The following is a 19,804-nucleotide window of genomic DNA, read 5'->3' as shown; positions in this document are numbered from 1 at the left end:
GTCTTGGAGTATTGTGATGAAAAGTGTAAGGATTATTGTGATGAAAAATGCATGCAGCCTTGTCATGACAAGTTTCAAGGAGCATATTGACGACCATTGTCAGGGAGCATTGTGATGACAAGTTTATTGAGCATTGTGATGACAAAGGCCATGGAGTATTGTGAATAAAATACCATGGATAATTGTGATGATGAGCGTCATGGGGCATTGTGATGACAAGTGTTATGGAACATTGTGATCACAAGGGTTTAGAGCATTGTGATGAGAGAGGTCATGGAGCATTTTGATTTCATTGTGATGACAATAGCATGAAAGATTATGATGTTGGGCATGGTGCACTGTGATGACTGGGTTCATGGAGCATTGAGATGAAACGGGGCGTGGAGCATTGTGATTACAGTTGTCTTGGAGCATTGCGATGACCAGGTCATGGAGCATTGTGATGAGAAGGCGAAGGCACATTTTGATGACATGTGTCATGGAGCTTTGTGATGACAAAGGCATGGAGCATTGTGATTACAGGTGTCTTGGAGCATTGTGATGACAAGGGTCATGGAGCCTTGTGATGAGAAGGCCGTGGAACATTGTAATGGCAGTTTTTATGGAGCATTGTTATAACAGGGTTAAAGGAGCATTTTCATGACAAGGGCATGGAGCATTGGTCTGAAAATTTTCATGGATTATTGTGATGAGAGGGGGCATGGAGCATTGTGATGACAAGGGCACGGAACACTGTGATACATGGGTCATGGAGGATTGTAATGACAAGCCTTGGAGCTTTGTGTTAAGAAGAGCATCGAGCATTGTGATGAAAAGCATCATGGAGCCTGTAATGACAAGGACATGTAACAATGTGATGAGAGGGTTCATGGAGCATTTTGATGACAAGGGCATGGACCATTGTGATGCCAAGGGTCACGGAGCTTTGTGATGACAAAGGTCACGGAGGGTTTTGATGACACGGGCGTGGTGTACTGTGATGAGAAGGGCAGTGAGCATTGTGATGAAAGGGTCATGGAGCAATTTGATGAAAAGTGTCATGGGACATTTTGATGACAGGGGTTATGGAACATTGTGATGTCAGGGGTCAGGGAACAGTGTGATGAAAAGTGTCATGGAGCATTGTGATGACAGGGGTCATGGAACATTGTGATGACAGGGGTGAGGGAGTATTGTGATGACTAGTGATGGAACATTATGATATCAGTGATGGGAGGGCATTTTGATGGGAAGTGCATGGAGCATTGTGACAACAAAGTTTATCTAGAACTGTGATGACAAGGTTGTTGAGCATTGTGATGACAAGCACATGTCGCATTGTGATGACACAGGTAATGGGGCATTTTGCGGACAAGCGCATAGAGCATTGTGATGACAAGTGTCATGGAGCATTGTGCTGACAAAGGCATGGAGCATAGTTATGACATGAGTAAGAGAACATTGTGATGAAAATTTCATGGAGAATTGTGGTGACAAATGTCACAGAGCCTTTTGATGACGAGGGCATGGACCATTGTGATAACAGGGGTCATGGAGCATTTTGATGACTGTGGTCATGGAGCATTGTGAAAACATGGGTCATGGAACATTGTAATGAGACGGTCATTGAGCATTGCGCTGGAAATGTACATGTAGTATTGTGATGACATGGGTCATGGAGCATTGTGATGACAAGGGAATGGAGCACTGTGATGACAAGGTCCTGGAGCATTGTGTTGAGAGGACCATGGAGCCTTGTGATGACAAGTGTCATGGAGCATTCTGATGAAAAGGTGCATGGAGCATTGTGATTACAGGGGTTTTGTAGCATTCTGATGACAAGGGCATGGAGCATTGTGATGCGAAGGCCATGGAGCATTCTGATGACATGCGTCATGGGGCTTTGTGATGACAAGGACATGGAACATTGTGATGAAAATTGCATGGAGCCTTGTCATGACAGTGTTCAAGGAGCATACTGTTGAGAAGTGTCAGGGAGCATTGTGATGATAAGTGTATTGAGCATTGTGATGACAAAGATCAAGGAGCATTGTGATGAGAAGACCATTGATAATTGTGATGACCAGCCTCAAGGGGCATTGTGATGAGAAGAGTTATGGAACATTGTGATCAGAAGGGTTTGGACCATTGTGATGACAGAGGTCAGTGAGCATTTTGATTTCATTGTGATGACAATTGCATGAAATATTATGGTGATGGGCATGGTGCATTGTGATGACAGGGTTCATGGAGCATTGAGATGAAAAGGGGCATGGAGCACTGTGATTACAGTGGTCTTGGAGCATTGTGATGACAAGGGCATGGAGCATTGTGATGAGAAGGCCTTGGAGCATTCCGATGACTTGCGTCATGGAGCTTTGTGATGACAAGGGCATGGAGCATTTGATTAGAGGGGTCTTGGTGCATTGTGATGACAAGGTTCATGGAGGCTTGTGATGACAAGGCCGTGGAACTTTGTGATGGCAGGGGTCATGGAGCATTGTTATGACAAGGGCACGGAACACGGTGATACATAGATCATGCAGGATTGTAATGACAAGGACATGTAGCATTGTGATGAGAAGGGCATCGAGCGTTGTGATGACAAGCCTCATGGAGATTTGTGATGACAAGTGCATGGAGCAATGTGGTGAGAGTGTTCATGGAGCATTGTGATGACAATGGAATGGAGCATTGTGATGCCAAGTGTCATGGAACTTTGTTATGACATAGGTCATGGAGCATTTTGATAACAAGTGCGTGGTGCATTGTGATGAGAAGTGCAGGGAGCATTGTGATGACATGGGTTATGGAGCATTGTGCTTACACGTGCATCAAGCATTGTGCTGACAACGGTCATGGAGCATTGTGTTGACAATGGCATGGAACTTTGTGATGACAAGGTTCACAGAGCACTGTGATGAATAGTTCATGGAGCATTGTGGTGACAAAGGTCACAAAGCCTTGTGTGACGAGGTCATGGAACATTGTGATGACAAATGTCAAGAAGCACTGTGATGACTGTAGTCAAGGAGCATTGTGATGACAGTGTACTTGGAGCATTGTGATGCCAAGGGCATGGAGCATTGTGATGAGAAGGCCATGGAGCATTCAGATGACATGTGTCATGGAGCTTCGTGATGACAAGGGCAGGGAGCATTGTGATTACAGGTGTCTTGCAGCATTGTGATGAAAAGGGAAAGGATCATTGTGATGAAAAAGGCATGGAGCCTTTTCATGACAGGGTTCATGGAGCATACTGATGACAAGGGTCAGGGAGCATTGTGGTGATAAGTGTATTGAGGACTGTGGTGACAAAGGTCATGGAGCGTTGTAATGATTAAACCGTTCATAATTGTGAAGATGAGCGTCATGGGGCATTGTGATGACAAGTATTATGGAACATTGTGATCACAAGTGTTTTTAGCATTGTGAAGACAGATGTCATGGAGCATTTTGATTTCATTGTGATGGTAATAGCATGAAACATTATGATGATGTGCATGGTGCATTGTGATGACAGGGTTCATGGAGCATTGAGATAAACAGTGGCATGGAGCCCTGTGATTACAGGGGTATTGGAGCATTGTGATGACAAGGGCATGGAGCATTGTGATGAGAAGGCCATGGAGCATTCTGGTGACATGCGTCATAGATCTTTGTGATGACACGGGCATGGAGCATTGTGATTACAGGGGTCTTGGAGCATTGTTATGACAAGGGTCATGGAGCCTTGGATGAAAAGGCCGTGGAACATTGTGATGGCAGGGATCATGGAGCATTGTTATGACAGGGGCTATGGAGCATTGTGATGACAAAGCCATGGAGCATTGTGACGACAGGGACATGGAACTTTGGTCTGACAAGTTTCATAGATTATTGTGTTGACAGTGGGCATGACACACTGTGATGACAAGGGCATGGAGCATTGTGATGACAAGGTCAGGGAGTATTGTGAAGACAGGTGTCAGGGAGAATTTTGATGAAATATGTCATGGTCCATTGTGATGACAATTGTATGGAGCATTGTGATGAAAAGTGTCATCGAGGATTGTGTTGACAAACATAATGGAGCATTTTGATGACAAGGGTTTAGAGCATCGTGATGACAAGGTTCTTGGCACATTGTGATGACAGGGGCATGGAACATTGGTCTGACAAGTTTCATGGTTTATTGTGATGACAGTGGGCATGGCACATTGTGATGACAAGAACATGGAGCATTGTGGTGACAAAGGTCACAGAGCCTTGTGTGACGTGGGCATGGAACATTGTGATGACAAATGTCATAAAGCATTGTGATGACTGGAGTCACGGAGCATTGTGATGACAGGGTTCATGGAGCATTGTGATGACAAGGGCATAGAGCACTGTGATGACAGGGCCATGGAACATTGGTCTGACAAGTTTCATGGATTATTGTGATGACAGTGGGCATGGCTCATTGTGATGACAAGGGCATGGAGCATTGGGATGACAAGGTCATGGAGTATTGTGAAGACAGGTGTCAGGGAATATAGTGATGACATATGTCATGGTCCATTGTGATGACAATGGCATGGAGCATTGTGATGCCAAGAGTCATGGAGGATTGTGATGACAAAGGTAATGTAGCATTTTCATGACAATGGTTTGGAGCACCGTGATGAAAATGGTCATGGATCATTGTGATGACAAAGGCATGGAGCATTGTAATGAAAAGGGCACGGAACACTGTGATACATATTTCATGCAGGAATGTAATTACAAGGTCATGGAGCATTGTGATGAGAAGTGCATCGAGCGTTGTGATGACAAGCCTCATGGAGATTTGTGATGACAAGCACATGGCGCATTGTGATGACATGGGTCATGGAGCACTGTGCTGACAAAGGCATGGTGCATTTTGATGACAAGTGTCACAGAGTATTTTGATGAAAAGTTCATGGAGCAATGTGGTGACAAATGTCTCAGCGCCTTGTGTGACAATGGCATGGACCATTGAGATGACAAAGGTCATGAAGCATTGTGATGACTGGAGTCATGGATCATTGTGATGAGAGGGGTCATGGAGCATTGTGATGACAAGGGCACGGAACACTGTGATACATGGGTCATGGAGGATTGTAATGACAAGCCTTGGAGCTTTGTGTTAAGAAGAGCATCGAGCATTGTGATGAAAAGCATCATGGAGCCTGTAATGACAAGGACATGTAACAATGTGATGAGAGGGTTCATGGAGCATTTTGATGACAAGGGCATGGACCATTGTGATGCCAAGGGTCACGGAGCTTTGTGATGACAAAGGTCACGGAGGGTTTTGATGACACGGGCGTGGTGTACTGTGATGAGAAGGGCAGTGAGCATTGTGATGAAAGGGTCATGGAGCAATTTGATGAAAAGTGTCATGGGACATTTTGATGACAGGGGTTATGAAACATTGTGATGTCAGGGGTCAGGGAACAGTGTGATGAAAAGTGTCATGGAGCATTGTGATGACAGGGGTCATGGAACATTGTGATGACAGGGGTGAGGGAGTATTGTGATGACTAGTGATGGAACATTATGATATCAGTGATGGGAGGGCATTTTGATGGGAAGTGCATGGAGCATTGTGACAACAAAGTTTATCTAGAACTGTGATGACAAGGTTGTTGAGCATTGTGATGACAAGCACATGTCGCATTGTGATGACACAGGTAATGGGGCATTTTGCGGACAAGCGCATAGAGCATTGTGATGACAAGTGTCATGGAGCATTGTGCTGACAAAGGCATGGAGCATAGTTATGACATGAGTAAGAGAACATTGTGATGAAAATTTCATGGAGAATTGTGGTGACAAATGTCACAGAGCCTTTTGATGACGAGGGCATGGACCATTGTGATAACAGGGGTCATGGAGCATTTTGATGACTGTGGTCATGGAGCATTGTGAAAACATGGGTCATGGAACATTGTAATGAGACGGTCATTGAGCATTGCGCTGGAAATGTACATGTAGTATTGTGATGACATGGGTCATGGAGCATTGTGATGACAAGGGAATGGAGCACTGTGATGACAAGGTCCTGGAGCATTGTGTTGAGAGGACCATGGAGCCTTGTGATGACAAGTGTCATGGAGCATTCTGATGAAAAGGTGCATGGAGCATTGTGATTACAGGGGTTTTGTAGCATTCTGATGACAAGGGCATGGAGCATTGTGATGCGAAGGCCATGGAGCATTCTGATGACATGCGTCATGGGGCTTTGTGATGACAAGGACATGGAACATTGTGATGAAAATTGCATGGAGCCTTGTCATGACAGTGTTCAAGGAGCATACTGTTGAGAAGTGTCAGGGAGCATTGTGATGATAAGTGTATTGAGCATTGTGATGACAAAGATCAAGGAGCATTGTGATGAGAAGACCATTGATAATTGTGATGACCAGCCTCAAGGGGCATTGTGATGAGAAGAGTTATGGAACATTGTGATCAGAAGGGTTTGGACCATTGTGATGACAGAGGTCAGTGAGCATTTTGATTTCATTGTGATGACAATTGCATGAAATATTATGGTGATGGGCATGGTGCATTGTGATGACAGGGTTCATGGAGCATTGAGATGAAAAGGGGCATGGAGCACTGTGATTACAGTGGTCTTGGAGCATTGTGATGACAAGGGCATGGAGCATTGTGATGAGAAGGCCTTGGAGCATTCCGATGACTTGCGTCATGGAGCTTTGTGATGACAAGGGCATGGAGCATTTGATTAGAGGGGTCTTGGTGCATTGTGATGACAAGGTTCATGGAGGCTTGTGATGACAAGGCCGTGGAACTTTGTGATGGCAGGGGTCATGGAGCATTGTTATGACAAGGGCACGGAACACGGTGATACATAGATCATGCAGGATTGTAATGACAAGGACATGTAGCATTGTGATGAGAAGGGCATCGAGCGTTGTGATGACAAGCCTCATGGAGATTTGTGATGACAAGTGCATGGAGCAATGTGGTGAGAGTGTTCATGGAGCATTGTGATGACAATGGAATGGAGCATTGTGATGCCAAGTGTCATGGAACTTTGTTATGACATAGGTCATGGAGCATTTTGATAACAAGTGCGTGGTGCATTGTGATGAGAAGTGCAGGGAGCATTGTGATGACATGGGTTATGGAGCATTGTGCTTACACGTGCATCAAGCATTGTGCTGACAACGGTCATGGAGCATTGTGTTGACAATGGCATGGAACTTTGTGATGACAAGGTTCACAGAGCACTGTGATGAATAGTTCATGGAGCATTGTGGTGACAAAGGTCACAAAGCCTTGTGTGACGAGGTCATGGAACATTGTGATGACAAATGTCAAGAAGCACTGTGATGACTGTAGTCAAGGAGCATTGTGATGACAGTGTACTTGGAGCATTGTGATGCCAAGGGCATGGAGCATTGTGATGAGAAGGCCATGGAGCATTCAGATGACATGTGTCATGGAGCTTCGTGATGACAAGGGCAGGGAGCATTGTGATTACAGGTGTCTTGCAGCATTGTGATGAAAAGGGAAAGGATCATTGTGATGAAAAAGGCATGGAGCCTTTTCATGACAGGGTTCATGGAGCATACTGATGACAAGGGTCAGGGAGCATTGTGGTGATAAGTGTATTGAGGACTGTGGTGACAAAGGTCATGGAGCGTTGTAATGATTAAACCGTTCATAATTGTGAAGATGAGCGTCATGGGGCATTGTGATGACAAGTATTATGGAACATTGTGATCACAAGTGTTTTTAGCATTGTGAAGACAGATGTCATGGAGCATTTTGATTTCATTGTGATGGTAATAGCATGAAACATTATGATGATGTGCATGGTGCATTGTGATGACAGGGTTCATGGAGCATTGAGATAAACAGTGGCATGGAGCCCTGTGATTACAGGGGTATTGGAGCATTGTGATGACAAGGGCATGGAGCATTGTGATGAGAAGGCCATGGAGCATTCTGGTGACATGCGTCATAGATCTTTGTGATGACACGGGCATGGAGCATTGTGATTACAGGGGTCTTGGAGCATTGTTATGACAAGGGTCTGGAGCCTTGGATGAAAAGGCCGTGGAACATTGTGATGGCAGGGATCATGGAGCATTGTTATGACAGGGGCTATGGAGCATTGTGATGACAAAGCCATGGAGCATTGTGACGACAGGGACATGGAACTTTGGTCTGACAAGTTTCATAGATTATTGTGTTGACAGTGGGCATGACACACTGTGATGACAAGGGCATGGAGCATTGTGATGACAAGGTCAGGGAGTATTGTGAAGACAGGTGTCAGGGAGAATTTTGATGAAATATGTCATGGTCCATTGCGATGACAATTGTATGGAGCATTGTGATGAAAAGTGTCATCGAGGATTGTGTTGACAAACATAATGGAGCATTTTGATGACAAGGGTTTAGAGCATCGTGATGACAAGGTTCTTGGCACATTGTGATGACAGGGGCATGGAACATTGGTCTGACAAGTTTCATGGTTTATTGTGATGACAGTGGGCATGGCACATTGTGATGACAAGAACATGGAGCATTGTGGTGACAAAGGTCACAGAGCCTTGTGTGACGTGGGCATGGAACATTGTGATGACAAATGTCATAAAGCATTGTGATGACTGGAGTCACGGAGCATTGTGATGACAGGGTTCATGGAGCATTGTGATGACAAGGGCATAGAGCACTGTGATGACAGGGCCATGGAACATTGGTCTGACAAGTTTCATGGATTATTGTGATGACAGTGGGCATGGCTCATTGTGATGACAAGGGCATGGAGCATTGGGATGACAAGGTCATGGAGTATTGTGAAGACAGGTGTCAGGGAATATAGTGATGACATATGTCATGGTCCATTGTGATGACAATGGCATGGAGCATTGTGATGCCAAGAGTCATGGAGGATTGTGATGACAAAGGTAATGTAGCATTTTCATGACAATGGTTTGGAGCACCGTGATGAAAATGGTCATGGATCATTGTGATGACAAAGGCATGGAGCATTGTAATGAAAAGGGCACGGAACACTGTGATACATATTTCATGCAGGAATGTAATTACAAGGTCATGGAGCATTGTGATGAGAAGTGCATCGAGCGTTGTGATGACAAGCCTCATGGAGATTTGTGATGACAAGCACATGGCGCATTGTGATGACATGGGTCATGGAGCACTGTGCTGACAAAGGCATGGTGCATTTTGATGACAAGTGTCACAGAGTATTTTGATGAAAAGTTCATGGAGCAATGTGGTGACAAATGTCTCAGCGCCTTGTGTGACAATGGCATGGACCATTGAGATGACAAAGGTCATGAAGCATTGTGATGACTGGAGTCATGGATCATTGTGATGAGAGGGGTCATGGAGCATTGGGCTGAAAATGTTCATGGAGTATTGTGATGACAGGGGTCATGGGGTATTTTGATGTCATGGGAATGGAGCATTGTGATGAAAAGGGCATGGAGCATGGTGATGAGAAGGCCATGGAGCATTCTGAAGACATGTGTCCTGAAGCTTTTTGATGACAATGGCATGGAGCATTGTGATTCCAGGGGTCTTGGAGCATTGTGAGGAAAAGGGCATGAATCCTTGTGTTGAAAAATGCATGGAGCCTTGTCATGACAGGGTTCAAGGAGCATACTGATGTCAAGTGTCAGGGAGCATTGTGATGACAAGTGTATTGAGCATTGTGATGACAAAGGTAATTGAGTACTGTGAATAGAAGCCCAAGGATAACTGTGATGATGAGCATCATTGGGCGTTGTGATGACAAGTGTTATGGAACATTGTGATCACAAGTGTTTTGAGCATTGTGATGACAGAGGTCATGGAGCATATTGATTTCATTTTGATGATAATAGCATGAAGCATTATGATGATGGGCATGGTGCATTGTGATGACACGGTTCATGGAGCATTGAGATGAAAAGGGGCATGGAGCATTGTGATGACAAGGGCATGGAGAATTGTGATGACAAGATCATATAACATTGTGATGAGAAGTGTCACGAAGAATTGTGATGACAAGGACGTGGAGAATTGTAATGACTTGGGACATGGAGCACTGTGATGAACAAGGCATGGAGAATTGTGATGGCAAGACCGTGGAGCATTGTGATGAAAAGACAATGGATAATTATGATGAAGAGCGTCATGGATCACTGTAATGACAAGGGGCATGGAGCATTGTGATGACAGGTGTCATGGAGCACTGTGATGAGAAGGCCATGGATCATTCTGATGACGTGTCATGGATCTTTGTGATGACAGGGGCATGGAGCATTGTGATGACAGGGGCATGGTGCATTTTGATGACAGGGGCATGGAACATTGGTCTGACTAGTTACATGGATTATTGTGATGACAGTGTGCATGGCATATTGTGATGACAAGGGCATGGAATATTGTGATGACAAGGTCATGGAGTAGAGTGAAGACAGGTGTCAGGGATCATTGTGATGACATATGTCATTGTCCATTGTGATGACAATGGAATAGAGCATTGTGATACCAAGTGTCATGGAGGATTGTGATGACAAAGGTAACGGAGCATTTTTATGACAAGGTCTTGGGACATTGTGATGACAAGCGTCATGGAGCATTATGATGACAAGGGTAATGGAGCATTGTGATGAGACGGTCATGGAGCATTGGCCTGAAAATGTTCATGGAAATATTGTGATTACAGTGGTCAAGGAGCATTGTGATGACAAGGGAATGGAGCATTTTGATGACAAGGTCCTGGAGCAGTGTGATGAGAAGACCATGGATCCTAGTGATGACAAGTCTAATGGAGCATTCTGATGAATAGGGGCATGGAGCATTGTGATTACAGGGGTCTTGGAGCATTGTGATGACAAGGTCATGGAGCATAGTGATGAGAAGGCCATGGAGCATTCTGATGACATGTGTCATGGATCTTTTTGATGACAGGGACATGGAGCATTGTGATGACAGGGGCATGGAGCATTTTGATGACAGGGGCATGGAACATTGGTCTGACTAGTTACATGGATTATTGTGATGACAGTGGGTATGGCACATTGTGCTGACAAGGGCATGGAACATTGTGATGACAAGGTCATGGAGTACTGTGAAGACAGGTGTCAGGGAGCATTGTGATGACATATGTCATTGTCCATTGTGATAAAAATGGCATGGAGCATTGTGATACCAAGTGTCATGGAGGATTGTGATGACAAAGGTAATGGAGCATTTTGATGACAAGGGCTTGGGACATTGTGATGAAAAGGGTCATGGAGCATTGTGATGACAAGGGCCATTGAGAATTTTGATGACAATGTCGTGAAGCATTGTCATGACAAGCGCATGGAGCCTGCTATGATAGGGGTCATAGAGCATTGCGATGACAAGTGCCTGGAGAATTGTAATGAAAAGATCATGTAACATTGTGATAAGAAGTGTCAAGGAGCATTGTGATGACAAGGACGTGGAGAATTGTGATGACATGGGACATAGAGCATTGTGATGACCAGGGCATGGAGCATTGTGATGGCAAGACCGTGGAGCATTGTGATGAGAAGATCACGGATAATTGTGATGACGAGCGTCATGGAGCACTGTAATTCCAAGGGGCATGGAGCATTGTGATTACAGGGGTCTTGGAGCATTGTGATGACAAGGGAATGGAGCATTTTGATGAGAAGGTCATGGAGCATTGGGCCGAAAATGTTCATGGAACATTGTGATGACTAAGGCACGGAACACTGTGATACATGTGTCATGGAGGATTGTAATGACAAGGGCATGGAGCATTGTAATGAGAAGAGTATCGAGCATTGTGATGACAAGCATCAAGGAGCATTCTGCTGACAAGGACATGGAGCAATGTGATGAGAGGTTTCATGTAGCTTTTTGATGAAATGGCATGGAGCATTGTGATGCCAAGGGTCATGGAGCTTTGTGATGACAAAGGTCATGGAGCATTTTGATGAAAATGTCGTGGTGCATTTTGATGAGAAGGGCAGGGAGCATTGTGATGACAGGGTCATGGAACAAATTGATGAAAAGTGTTATGGAACATTTTGATGACAGGGGTTATGGAATATTGTGATGTCATGGGACATGGAGCTTTTTGATGAAAAGGGTCATGGAGCATTCTGATGAAAAGGTGCATGGAGCATTGTGATTAAAGGGGTTTTGAAAAATTGTGATGACAAGTGCAAGGAGCATTTTGATGAGAAGGCAATGGAGAATTCTGATGACATGCGTCATGGAGCTTTGTGATGACAAGGACATGGAGCATGGTGGTGGCAAAGGTCACAGAGCCTTGGGTGACGAAGGCATGGACCATTGTGATGACAAAGGTCATGAAGCATTGTGATCACTGGTGTCACGGAGCATTGTGATGACAGGGGTCATGGAGCATTGTGATGACAAGGGCATGGAGCATTGTGATGACAAGGGCATGGAGAATTGTGATGACAAGATCATATAACATTGTGATGAGAAGTGTCACGAAGAATTGTGATGACAAGGACGTGGAGAATTGTAATGACTTGGGACATGGAGCACTGTGATGAACAAGGCATGGAGAATTGTGATGGCAAGACCGTGGAGCATTGTGATGAAAAGACAATGGATAATTATGATGAAGAGCGTCATGGATCACTGTAATGACAAGGGGCATGGAGCATTGTGATGACAGGTGTCATGGAGCACTGTGATGAGAAGGCCATGGATCATTCTGATGACGTGTCATGGATCTTTGTGATGACAGGGGCATGGAGCATTGTGATGACAGGGGCATGGTGCATTTTGATGACAGGGGCATGGAACATTGGTCTGACTAGTTACATGGATTATTGTGATGACAGTGTGCATGGCATATTGTGATGACAAGGGCATGAAATATTGTGATGACAAGGTCATGGAGTAGAGTGAAGACAGGTGTCAGGGATCATTGTGATGACATATGTCATTGTCCATTGTGATGACAATGGAATAGAGCATTGTGATACCAAGTGTCATGGAGGATTGTGATGACAAAGGTAACGGAGCATTTTTATGACAAGGTCTTGGGACATTGTGATGACAAGCGTCATGGAGCATTATGATGACAAGGGTAATGGAGCATTGTGATGAGACGGTCATGGAGCATTGGCCTGAAAATGTTCATGGAAATATTGTGATTACAGTGGTCAAGGAGCATTGTGATGACAAGGGAATGGAGCATTTTGATGACAAGGTCCTGGAGCAGTGTGATGAGAAGACCATGGATCCTAGTGATGACAAGTCTAATGGAGCATTCTGATGAATAGGGGCATGGAGCATTGTGATTACAGGGGTCTTGGAGCATTGTGATGACAAGGTCATGGAGCATAGTGATGAGAAGGCCATGGAGCATTCTGATGACATGTGTCATGGATCTTTTTGATGACAGGGACATGGAGCATTGTGATGACAGGGGCATGGAGCATTTTGATGACAGGGGCATGGAACATTGGTCTGACTAGTTACATGGATTATTGTGATGACAGTGGGTATGGCACATTGTGCTGACAAGGGCATGGAACATTGTGATGACAAGGTCATGGAGTACTGTGAAGACAGGTGTCAGGGAGCATTGTGATGACATATGTCATTGTCCATTGTGATAAAAATGGCATGGAGCATTGTGATACCAAGTGTCATGGAGGATTGTGATGACAAAGGTAATGGAGCATTTTGATGACAAGGGCTTGGGACATTGTGATGAAAAGGGTCATGGAGCATTGTGATGACAAGGGCCATTGAGAATTTTGATGACAATGTCGTGAAGCATTGTCATGACAAGCGCATGGAGCCTGCTATGATAGGGGTCATAGAGCATTGCGATGACAAGTGCCTGGAGAATTGTAATGAAAAGATCATGTAACATTGTGATAAGAAGTGTCAAGGAGCATTGTGATGACAAGGACGTGGAGAATTGTGATGACATGGGACATAGAGCATTGTGATGACCAGGGCATGGAGCATTGTGATGGCAAGACCGTGGAGCATTGTGATGAGAAGATCACGGATAATTGTGATGACGAGCGTCATGGAGCACTGTAATTCCAAGGGGCATGGAGCATTGTGATTACAGGGGTCTTGGAGCATTGTGATGACAAGGGAATGGAGCATTTTGATGAGAAGGTCATGGAGCATTGGGCCGAAAATGTTCATGGAGCATTGTGATGACTAAGGCACGGAACACTGTGATACATGTGTCATGGAGGATTGTAATGACAAGGGCATGGAGCATTGTAATGAGAAGAGTATCGAGCATTGTGATGACAAGCATCAAGGAGCATTCTGCTGACAAGGACATGGAGCAATGTGATGAGAGGTTTCATGTAGCTTTTTGATGAAATGGCATGGAGCATTGTGATGCCAAGGGTCATGGAGCTTTGTGATGACAAAGGTCATGGAGCATTTTGATGAAAATGTCGTGGTGCATTTTGATGAGAAGGGCAGGGAGCATTGTGATGACAGGGTCATGGAACAAATTGATGAAAAGTGTTATGGAACATTTTGATGACAGGGGTTATGGAATATTGTGATGTCATGGGACATGGAGCTTTTTGATGAAAAGGGTCATGGAGCATTCTGATGAAAAGGTGCATGGAGCATTGTGATTAAAGGGGTTTTGAAAAATTGTGATGACAAGTGCAAGGAGCATTTTGATGAGAAGGCAATGGAGAATTCTGATGACATGCGTCATGGAGCTTTGTGATGACAAGGACATGGAGCATGGTGGTGACAAAGGTCACAGAGCCTTGGGTGACGAAGGCATGGACCATTGTGATGACAAAGGTCATGAAGCATTGTGATCACTGGTGTCACGGAGCATTGTGATGACAGGGGTCATGGAGCATTGTGATGACAAGGGCATGGAGCATTGCGATGACAGAGGCATGGAACACTGGTCTGACAAGTTTCAAGGATTCTGGTGATGACATTGGGCATGGCTCATTAAGATGACAAGGGCATGGAACATTGTGATGACAAGGTCATGGAGTATTGTGAAGAGAGGTGTCAGGGATCATTGTGATGACATATGTCATTGTCCAATGTTATGAAAATGGCATGGAGCATTGTGATACCAAGTGTCATGGAGGATTTTGATGACAAAGGTAATGGAGGATTTTGATGACAAGGGCTTGGGACATTGTGATGACAAGCGTCATGGAGCATTGTGATGACAAGGGCATGGAGCATTGTGATGACAAGGGCCATTGAGAATTTTGATGACAACGTCGTGAAGCAATGTGATGACAAGCGCATGGAACTTCCTATGACGGGGTCATAGAGCATTGCGATGACAAGTGCATGGAGAATTGCGATGACAAGATCATGTAACATTGTGATAAGAAGTGTCATGGAGCATTGTGATGACAAGGACGTGGAGAATTGTGATGACATGGGACATGGAGCATTGTGATGACCAGGGCATGGAGCATTGTGATGGCAAGACCGTGGAGCATTTTGATGAGAAGATCACGGATAACTGTGATGACGAGCATCATGGAGCACTGTAATGACAAGAGGCATGGAGCATTGTGATTACAGGGGTCTTGGAGCATTGTGATGACAAGGGCATGGATCATTGTGATGAGAAGGCCATGGAGCATTCTGATGACATGCGTCATGAATCATTGTGACAGCAAGGGCATGGAGCATTGTGATTACAGAGGTCTTGGAGCACTGTGATGACAAGGGTCATGGAGCCTTGAATGACAAGGCCGTGGAACATTTTGATGGCATGTGTCTTGGAGCATTGTGATGACAGGGGTAATGGAGCATTGTGATGACAAGGGCATGGAACATTGGTCTGAAAATTTCATGGATTATTGTGATGAGTTTTGGCATGGAACATTGTGATGACTAGGGCACGGAACACTGTCATACATGTGTCATGGAGGATTGTAAGGACAAGGGCATGGAGCATTGTGATGAGAAGTGTATCGAGCACTGTGATGACAAGCGTCATGGAGCATTGTGCTGACAAGGGCATGGAGCAATGTGAAGAGAGGTTTCATGTAGCATTGTGATGAAATGGCATGGAGCATTGTGAAGCCAAGTGTCATGGAGCTTTGTGATGACAAAGGTCATGGAGCATTTTGATGACAATGTCGTGGTGCATTGTGATGAGAAGGGCAGGGAGCATTGTGATGACAGGTTCATGGAGCAAAATTGATGAACAGTGTCATGGAACATTTTGATGACAGGGGTTATGGAACTTTGTGATGTCAGGGGTCATGGAGCATTTTGATGAAAAGTGTCATGGAGCATTCTGATGAAAAGGTGCATGGGGCATTGTGATTACAGGGGTTTTGAAGCATTGTGATGAAAAGGGCATGGATCATTGTGATGAGAAGGCAATGGAGCATTCTGATGACATGCGTCATGGAGCTTTGTGATGACAAGGACATGGAGCATTGTGATTACAGGGGTCTTGGAGCATTGTGATGAAATGGGAATGGATCATTGTGATAAAAAATGCATGCAGCCTTGTCATGACACTGTTCAAGGAGCATACTGATGATAAGTGTCCGGGAGCATTGTGATGATAAGTGTATTGAGCATTGTGATGACAAAGGTCATGAAGCATTGTGATGAGAAGACCATGAATAATTGTGAGGACCAGGCTCATGGGCATTGTGATGACAAGTGTTATGGAACATTTTGATCAGAAGGGTTTGGTGCATTGTGATGACAGAGGTCATTGAGCATTTTGATTTCATTGTGATGACAATAGCATGAAATATTATGGTGATGGGCACGGTGCATTGTGATGTCAGGGTTCAGGGAGCATTGAGATGAAAAGGGGCATGGAGCATTGTGATTACAGGGGTGTTCGGGCATTGTGACGACAAGGGCATGGAGCATTGTGATGTGAAGGCCATGGAGCATTCTGATGACATGCGTCATGGAGCTTTGTTATGACAAGTGAATGGAGCATTGTGATTACAGTGGTCTTGGAGCATTGTGATGACAAGTGTCATGGAGGCTTGTGATGACAAGGCCGTTGATACTTGTGATGGCATTGGTCATGGAGCATTGTTATGACAGGGGTAATGGAGCATTGTGATGACAAGTGCATGGGGCATTGGTCTGAAAATTTTCATGGATTATTGTGATGAGAGTGGGCATGGAGCATTCTGATGACAAGGGCACTGAACACTGTGATACATAGATCATGCAGGATTGTAATATCAATGGCATGGAGCATTGTGATGAGAAGGGAATCGAGCATTGTGATGACAAGCGTCATGGAGATTTGGGATGAAAAGTGCATGGAGCGATGTGATGAGAGTGTTCCTGGAGCATTGTGATGACAATGGAATGGAGCATTGTGATGCTAGGGTCATGGACCTTTGTGATGATAAAGGTAATGGAGCATTTTGATGACAAGTGCGTGGTGCATTGTGATGAGAAGGGCAGGGAGCATTGTGATTACAGGGGTCTTGGAGCATGTGATGACAAGTGCATGGAGCATTGTGATGAGAAGGCCATGGAGCATTTTGATGACATGCGTCAAGGATCTTTGTCAAGACAAGGGCATAGAGCATTGTGATTACAGGGGTCTTGGATCAATGTGATGACAAGGGTCATGTAACCTTGGATGAAAAGGCCGTGGATCATTGTGATGTCAGGTGTCATGGAGCACTGTTATGACAGGGGTAATGGAGCATTGTGATGGCAAGGGCATGGAACATTGGTCTGAAAATTTCATGGATAATTGTGATGAGATTCGGCATGGAGCATTGTGATGACTAAGGCTCGGAACACTGTGATACATGTGTCATGGAGGATTGTAATGACAAGGGCATGGAGCATTGTGATGAGAAAGGTTTCGAGCATTGTGATGACAAGCATCATGGAGCACTGTGCTGACAAGGGCATGGAGCAATGTGATGAGAGGTTTCATGTAGCATTGTGATGAAATGGCATGGAGCATTGTGATGCCAAGGGTCATGGAGCTTTGTGATGACAAAGGTCATGGAGCATTTTGATGACAAGGTCGTGGTGCATTGTGATGAGAAGGGCAGGGAGCACTGTGATGACAGGGTCATGGAGCAAATTTATGAAAAGTGTCATGGAACATTTTGATTACAGGGGTTATGGAACATTGTGATGTCAGGGGTAATGGAGCATTTTGATGAAAAGGGTCATGGAGCATTCTGATGAAAAGGTTCATGGAGCATTGTGATTACAGGGGTTTTGAAGCATTGTGATGACAAGGGCATGGAGTATTGTGATGAGAAGTAAATGGAGCATTCTGATGACATTCGTCATGGAGCTTTGTGATGACAAGTACATGGAGCATTGTGATTGCAGGGGTCTTGAAGCATTGCGATGAAAAGGGAATGGATCATTGTGATGAAAAATGTATGGAGCCTTGTCATGACAGGTTTCAAGGAGCATACTGATGACAACAGTCAGGGAGCATTGTGATGATAAGTGTATTGTGCATTGTGATGACAAAGATCATGGAGCATTGTGATGAGAAATCCATGGATAATTGTGATGACCAGCCTCATGGGGCATTGTGATGACAAGTGTTATGGAACATTGTGATCAGAAGGGTATGGTGCATTGTGATGACAGAGGTCATTGAGCAGTTTGATTTCATTTTGATGATAATAGCATGAAATATTATGTTGATGGGCACAGTTCATTGTGATGACAGGGCTCATGGAGCATTGAGATGAAAAGGGGAATGGAGCATTGTGATTCTAGGGCTGTTGGAGCATTGTGATGACAAGGGCATGGAGCATTGTGATGAGAAGGCCATGGAGCATTCAGATGACATGCGTCATGGAGCTTTGTGATGACAAGGGCATGGAGCATTGTGATTACAGGGTTCTTGGAGCATTGTGATGACAAGGGTCATGGAGGCTTGTGATGACAAGGCCGTTGATCCTTGTAATGGCATTGGTCATGGAGCATTGTTATGACAGGTGTAATGGAGCATTGTGATGACAAGTGCATGGGGCATTGGTCTGAAAATTTTTATGGATTATTGTGATGAGAGTGGGCATGGAGCATTATGATGACAAGGGCACTGAACACTGTGATACATAGATCATGCAGGATTGTAATGTCAATGGCATGGAGCATTGTGATCAGAAGGGCATCGAGCATTGTGATGACAAGCGTCATGGATATTTGGGATGAAAAGTGCATGGAGCGATGTGATGAGAGGGTTCATGGAGAATTGTGATGACAATGGAAAGGAGCATTGTGATGCTAGGGTCATGGACCTTTGTGATGAAAAAGGTGATGGAGCATTTTGATGACAAGGGCGTGGTGCATTGTGATGAGAAGGGCAGGGAGCATTGTGATTACAGGGGTCTTGGAGCATGTGATGACAAGTGCATGGAGCATTGTGATGAGAAGGCCATGTAGCATTTTGATGACATGCGTCAAGGATTTTTGTGAAGACAAGGGCATAGAGCATTGTGATTACAGGGGTCTTGGAGCAATGTGATGACAAGGGTCATGTAACCTTGGATGAAAAGGCCGTGGATCATTGTGATGGCAGGGGTCATGGAGCATTGTTATGACAGGGGTAATGGAGCATTGTGATGACAAGGGCATGGAACATTGGTCTGAAAATTTCATGGATAATTGTGATGAGATTCGGCATGGAGCATTGTGATGACTAAGGCTCGGAACACTGTGATACATGTGTCATGGAGGATTGTAATGACAAGGGCATGGAGCATTGCGATGAGAAGAGTTTCGAGCATTGTGATGAAAAGCATCATGCAGCATTGTGCTGACAATGGCATGGAGCAATGTGATGAGAGGTTTCATGTAGCAT

Source organism: Hyperoodon ampullatus (assembly GCF_949752795.1).
Source record: "Hyperoodon ampullatus genome assembly, chromosome: X".
Taxonomy (NCBI): Eukaryota; Metazoa; Chordata; class Mammalia; order Artiodactyla; family Ziphiidae; genus Hyperoodon; species Hyperoodon ampullatus.
This window is presented reverse-complemented; position numbering follows the sequence as displayed.